The following is a 6,981-nucleotide window of genomic DNA, read 5'->3' as shown; positions in this document are numbered from 1 at the left end:
CCCAGCACTCAGGAGGCAGAGGCAGACGGATCTCTGTGAGTTCGAGGCCAGCCTGGTCTACAAGAGCTAGTTCCGGGACGGGCACCAAAGCTACAGAGAAACCCTGTCTCGAAAAACCAAAAAAAAAAAAAAAATTTAAAAGGAGACAGAAGTTGGCAGAGTTTAATCTCCAGTAGCAAGCAAGCAAGAATGACACTCTGCATATGTGTAATAAAAAGGAAGGAGGGAGGGAAAGAAGGAAGGAAGGAAGGAAGGAAGGAAGGAAGGAAGGAAGGAGAAAAAGAGAGAGAGAAGAGAGAATACATGAGGCTGGAGAGATGCCCCGGTGGTTGAGAGCACTCTCTGCGCTTGCAGAGGACCCAGGTTCGGTTCCCAGCACCCACATAGTGGCTCACAGCCATCAGTAGCTCCAGTTCCAGGGGATCCAGTGCCCTCTTTTGGACTGTGTGGGCACTACGCATATATGGTACATATGTACACGTGTGCAAAACATATACACACTTTTATTTAAAAAAATACAAAATTCTGTTCACAATGTATATATATTCACAATTACATAATTAAAGATTACAAATTTTGAATAAAGAGAATTAAATATCAGGAGCCTATTAAAGCATAAACAAGATCACAGAGGGAGGGACCAGGGGTTGAATACCTCAATCTCAGGGCTCACTGGTGGCTCATGTGTTCTCCCAAATGAGCAGACGGCCTATGAGCATGTTTGGTGCCGCTAACCTTCCTCTATACGTTTCAGATGAAGAGAATCATGCACTCTGTGGCCTTTTTTGCCTAGGTTATTTGCTGAGCCTCTCACTTTCCAGTTCCGCCCACATTGCAGCATTGAACAGGACTCTATCTATCTATCATCTATCAATCATCTATGTATGTATGTATGTATGTATCATCTATCTATCATCTATCTATTTATCTATCTATCATCTATCTATCTAACTGTCTATCATCTACTGTCTATCATCTATCTATCTATTTATTTATTTTTGGTCTGGAAGTTTTATTACACACACTAGGGATGGGGATTCGGTCTTCCTTGGCAACTGCTTTTCTCTTGGTGAAGGGGATGTCTCTCAACTACTTAAATCTTCGTCCCTTAACTCTTCTTCGTCCTTGAAGTCCCTGGGCAGCTGTGGCATGGCCACCGGCTCATAAGGGCTGTCATACTTTCATGTGGAAGGCCCCTCTGAAAGGCTCATTTGATGAGGGCTTGGTCCCCAGCTAGTAGTGCTAATTTGGAAGATTCTGGAAGCTTTAGAGGTGGGACCTGACTAGAGGAAGTAGGTTCCTGGGGGTATGCCCTTGAGGGTGTCTTGTCCCTAATTCCTCCTTGTCTGTCCCTTTGTTTCCCTGGCTTCTGTGTTATGACCTGTTCTGCAAGCCCTCAGCCAAATTTTCTCCTTTTTGGTTTTAGCTATAAATTTTTGGGTCTCAAGTAGCCCAGACAGCCCTTGAGCTGCCGTTCTGGCTTCTGCTCTCCACATGCTGGGATTACAGGAATGTGCCACTGTGTCCGGATCACGGCGGGCAATTGGTCACAGCAATCAGGAAACAGAACACTATTCTCCGAGCATGGCCTCTTGGACAGAGAGTGCTCCAGCCTCAGTGGCTGTACCATGGCTCCCACATTCTTGGTGGCCTTGTGGCCTTCTTGAGGCTCATGGCCATGGGGTGCCACAGAACCCCTCATCAATGCTGCTTAAGATTTTATTTCTTACATTTATTTATTAGTGTATGGATGTGTGTGTGCAGTCTTGTGAGCGCCATGGTGCCTTCGTGGAAGTCAGAGGACTCGGCTTTCTCTTTCCACCACGGGGGTCCCAGGGATCAAGTTCCAGCCACCAGGCTCGGTGCCAAGCCCCTCTGCCATCTGAACCATCTTACTGACCCAAGACAACTTTTTAAAAAATTCCCAAATAATTTCCACAATATACCACATTTTATTTATCCATTCCTAAGTGGACAGATGCTTGGGCTGTTCACTTTGGGGCTAATACACCTAGTACTTAGCTGCCCACGTTTGATTCATGGACAGCCACTATCTCTAATACAACCCGTAAAATGCTGGCAGCCATGTCTCTTGCAGTCTATCCCAGACTGCTCCTCTCACAAGTGGGTCACACTCCAGGACCACAGCTCAGACTCTCTCTCACCCTCACAAGGTAGCGATTAACCTCACTGTCGACGTCATTAGCGTTAGAGTTCCCTGGAAGACACCCTCTCTCAGAGAGCTGTCACTGAGAAAGGAGACCCACTGAGTGCAGAGAGCACTACCCCCACGGGCTGGCAGACTGGAAAGAAGGAAAGAGGCAAAGGGGGAACGCCTGCCGACCCCCAGCGTTGTCTGCCTCTGCCTCCCAGCGACAGAAATATGACCAGCCACTTCACACTTTGCCGCCACCACGCCTTCCCTGCCACCGTGCCCTGTGTTCCCTGTAACCTATAAAATAAGGCACCCCCCACATAACCAGATCATCATGTTTGACCCGGGACTTTCCCAGTTTCTCACCAAAATTCCCTCATTAGGGGAAACTCCTTGGTCTCTGACGAAGCAGGGCCGACAGTCACCATGCAAAGTACAGCACCTTAGCATTGGTTGGTGATAGCGGTGCAAGGCCAGGTGTGGTAGTGGAACTCTTGGAGGTGAGGCCAGTGGGTCATGAGTTCAAGGCCAACCTGGACTATATAAAGCGTTCCAGTCCAGGGGAAAGAAAAAATTGAGATAGAGCGATGCTCTACAGAGTGCCACGTGGCCCTAGGTGGGGAAAGCCTATGGGAAAGCCACTCTTATATTTATTGTGCTGTGACTAATCCACCAGACAAGTATTCAGTGACCGGTGGTGGCGCCCCCACCCACAGATTCAAAGCCAGAAAGTAATAAGTCCTTGGCACGAAAGATGCAGCATTCAGGAACAGGAAGTGCCTGGCATTGTTTGTCATTTAAAAGGAGAACGGGGTTGACCCAGGGGCTCGTGTAGACAAATATGACCTTGAACTTGTGGTTGTCCTGCCTGCACTTCCCAAGTGCTAGGAACATAGACCTGCAGCAGCAAGCCTAGTCGATATGGTGTTGGAGGCAGGACCTAGGACATCCCTCAGTGTTGGGAATGGGACCTAGGACATCCCTCAGTGTTGGGGGCAGGACCTAGGACATTCCTCTGTGTTGGAATGGGACCTAGGACATCCCCTCATGTTAGGCAAGCACTCTCCCAACTGAGGAACAACCCTGCCTTGTTTTAATTATTGCTGTGTGATTGTTCACCTCACCAATGTGGAATGAGAAACACCTAGCAGATTTGCAAAAACACAGCTGCAGGCGTGTCCATGAGGGATTTTCCAGAAATGATTAGACTGTGCACCCTGCACCTTCCTGGCATCAGATCCTCTGGACTAGGGTTACAGATGACTGTGAACTGCTTTGTGGGTGCTGAGAACTGAACCCAGGTCGTCTAGAAGAGCCTCTTAACGACTGAGCCATCTCTCCTGCCTGCTCTTTGCAGCCCTTCAGACAGCTATCTGCCTAAGCCTAGGATCCTGTCTGTAGTCTCGTTTTCTTCTCCCAGAGACCCAGAGAGGATCCGAGATGCTGTGAACTAACGGAGAAATCTTTGGTACCAGCAGACTTAGAGAAAGTGGTCTTGTCATCCCTCAGGCTAGCAGCATCCCTGGTGCTCAGAAGGCAGTGTTCCCAGGCTGAGCTGTCTATCCTGGGGGCTAAGGACATGGTGCTGATAGTCCAACAAGGGCCATCTCTTGATGGAAAGGCTGAGAATCCTAACCTGCACACAGTCATCATCTCAAATAGAACTCTCACGCCCATGAAGTTGGTCCCGCCCTCCCCCCAGTCTCCCTCCAGCCTCTGGGAAACACCAGTCTGAGTTCTGCCTCTGTGAACTGACCTTTTCTGGGCATTTCATAGAAGTGGGTTTGCTAGTGAGTTCCCCTGGACAGAGTCAGCTGGGGAGTCAGTGCTAATGAGAGACTGTCCAGACAAGCTTAGCCTGTATGCATGTCTTGTGGGGATTGCCCCGATTACACCAATTAGTGGGGGAAGGGGTTGGAAAGCTGGCTCAGCCAAGAGCACTGGCTGTGCTGGCAGAGCCTCAGGTGCGGTTCCCATCACCCACATGGTGGCTCACAACCATCTGGAATGCTCTGGAACCTCACACCCTCTCCCGATCATGGCACTTGACGCATGATGTATACATACAGATAAACCACTCACATTCATAGAATAAAATAAATTTTTATTCTAAATAATTGATATGGGAAGACCCAATCTAAAGGTGGGTGACACCATTCTTGGGTTTGGGTCCTGGACCGTATAAAAGAGGAGAATGAAACTTGGTTATAAGCCCTCCTGCAGCCATTCTTCCTACTCCTGATGGTGGGTGTGAAGAGCTGCTGAGGTTCCTGCCTTGGCCCCACCACAGCGACAGACTGCCATGCAGAATCGTGAGCCAAGCCAGCTCTCTCCCTTCTGGGCACTTTTTTGCGGGGTATTTTGTCATAGCAATGGGAAGGACATGAGGACAAGGGGACCACTCTTGTGTGGCTAGCATCTCCAGGCTTTCCGGTTCGTTCCTGCTCAGCATCAGTACTTTATGCCTTCCATGGCTAGTCCTAGTCTATAGCAGGGTAGACCACATTTTGTTTATCTATTTTCTGTGGTACTGGGACTAGAACTCAGACCCCTGTGCATGTACGATAAGTAAATGCTTAGATAATGACCTTGCCCATCCACTCCCTTTTTTTGAAGGTTTGAGCTGAGCTCCAACTCGCTCTGAGAAACTGCAGGAACAAGGTTGTTCTTGCTGTTGTCTTTAACATCACAGATAAAATATCAATATAAACTGTTAGCTTCATTTCTGAGGCTGTGTTAAAATATTCTGACAAAAGCAACTCTTATGCCAAGAGTACACACAGGAGCCAATGGTCACATCTCCAGCCTAAAGCAAAGAGATGAATAGTGGCGGGGGCGGGGATAGGCAGGGCCCCTCCCACTTTCTTGGCAAAGCCCCAGACTGGAGTAACCTTTAAAAAACAATTAAACTACCTTAAAAAAAAAAAGTAAAGGAAAACCAAAATTGAGAGAAGGGGAAGAGAAAGAAGGAGGGGAGGATTACAGTTCCTATTGAGTGCAAACCCCAATGTCCTAAAGACCTCCCCTGGCCTGTCCCCCAAAGGACAGCACCACCCTCAGAGCCAAGGCCTAAACATGTGGGACATTGTGGGGACTTCTAAATTAGCATCTCAGCGACAGCTCCAAATCTTTATTCCCACCTTCACCACTATCTTCCTCCTGCCTGCAAGGATGCCCAGATCCCCCCAGCTTCTTCCTCCACCATTTCCCTGGCTTCACCTCTGCCCTTGACTGCCACACCTTTCTCTGCTTCCGCACGCCCACTCAGTGGTTAATCATCGCTAGGCTGGCTTCCCTGGCTGCCACTTTATCACCGTTCTCTACAGTCACTGCTGTCTGCAGGAGCCATGCCCACACACTGGTCCAGCCTCCTCCATCCTTCTCCTCGTCCGCGTTTGACATGCTAACCGGCCCCTCCCTCCAGAGTAAGCTCTTTGCCTCCCTCCTCCCCCGCCTCAGCCTAGCAAAACATGTGTTCCCATCTGTGTTTCTTACTTGATTGGGAGATCCTGGAAGCAGAGTCCTTGCCAGGAACACCTGCCTTGTTGGCTGTTGTCAGCACTGACTACGGAGAATTCTGATGAGCATGTGCATGTGTTCCAAAAAAAGTCAGTGCACACACCCAGACTCAGTCCTTTCAGTAAAAGATCAAGAGCATCTTCTCTTTTAAATAAAATTTACTATTATTATTATTAAATTATTATTTTACATGCATGTTGTATGTCAGATCCCCTGGAACTGAAGTTACAGACAATTGTGAACTGAAAATTGAACCCCAGTCCTCTGGAAGAACAACCAGTGCTCATAACCTATAAGCCATCTCCTTGCTCATCAACGTGACCCTGGAACATACCAAGATTCTTTTAGCAGGCTCTGGTTTCCTGGTACCTGGAGAGGCCTTGGGCACAGGAGAAAGAACACGACTTTGGCCTCAGAGGAACTGGTGTGATTTTGACGTGGTTCTGGCTGCCATCAGAAAGCTTCGAAGAAGGCTTGCCAAGCTTTCCTGATGTTCGTAGAAGTCACTGTTGCTTTCACACTTAGCAAAGTCACCTTTGATACTGTGTGGTTATAGTCTGCTAACCACGTCTCTGTCTGCAGGACTTTCACCACCGACAGAAGTGTCTTCTCACGTCAACCACACAGCAGACTGTTCTCCCCGAGGGGGTTGGGTACACATTACACACTGACTGCAGGGTTGCCTGGGCTGAGTGGAGCATGGGCTAGCCCACAGGTGTGGTTCCCAGAAGCACCATCTCCTATCCCTACTGGATGGCCATTAGTTCTGAGTAAACCTCCCCGGTTCTGCACACGGCATAGCGTGTGGTGTGCGCCGTGTTCTGTGGAGCACACTGGGCCGTTCTGAGCTATGACCCCGCCTTCCTTTGCTTAATGGATCTGCTTTAGGAGGGCTGGCCTTCCCCAGGTAGGGTCTGGTCACCCTCATGATTATCCAGGAAGCAGACTACTTCATGGGAAATGTTCTAGAATCTAATCCTCTAGAGTCTAGAGGATGCTCCCCTCGCCTCTCCAAGAAGGGTTCCAGAGCTGCCCCATCTTCAAAGCTCCTTCTCCCTTAAGACCCTTCTGGATCTGAGATGTTCTGAGGGACTGAGAACTCACTGTCTCTTTATCTGGCCCCAACTGGGAGACTCTGCTGAGCAAGCCACCATGTCCTCAGTCACCAGCTTACCTTCCTCCTCATCTAGGATTTGTCTCTTCAACTCCCCGACTCCAGCTCCCAGCCAGAGCACCGAGGCGGTCCCTAACGGGTCCAAGGCCATTCTTGACCATGATGGATTGTGAAACTGATCCTTAGCTACATC

Source organism: Microtus ochrogaster, chromosome 2 (genome assembly GCF_000317375.1).
Source record: "Microtus ochrogaster isolate Prairie Vole_2 chromosome 2, MicOch1.0, whole genome shotgun sequence".
In the NCBI taxonomy this organism is placed as follows: Eukaryota; Metazoa; Chordata; class Mammalia; order Rodentia; family Cricetidae; genus Microtus; species Microtus ochrogaster.
Note: the sequence above shows the minus strand (reverse complement) of the source record.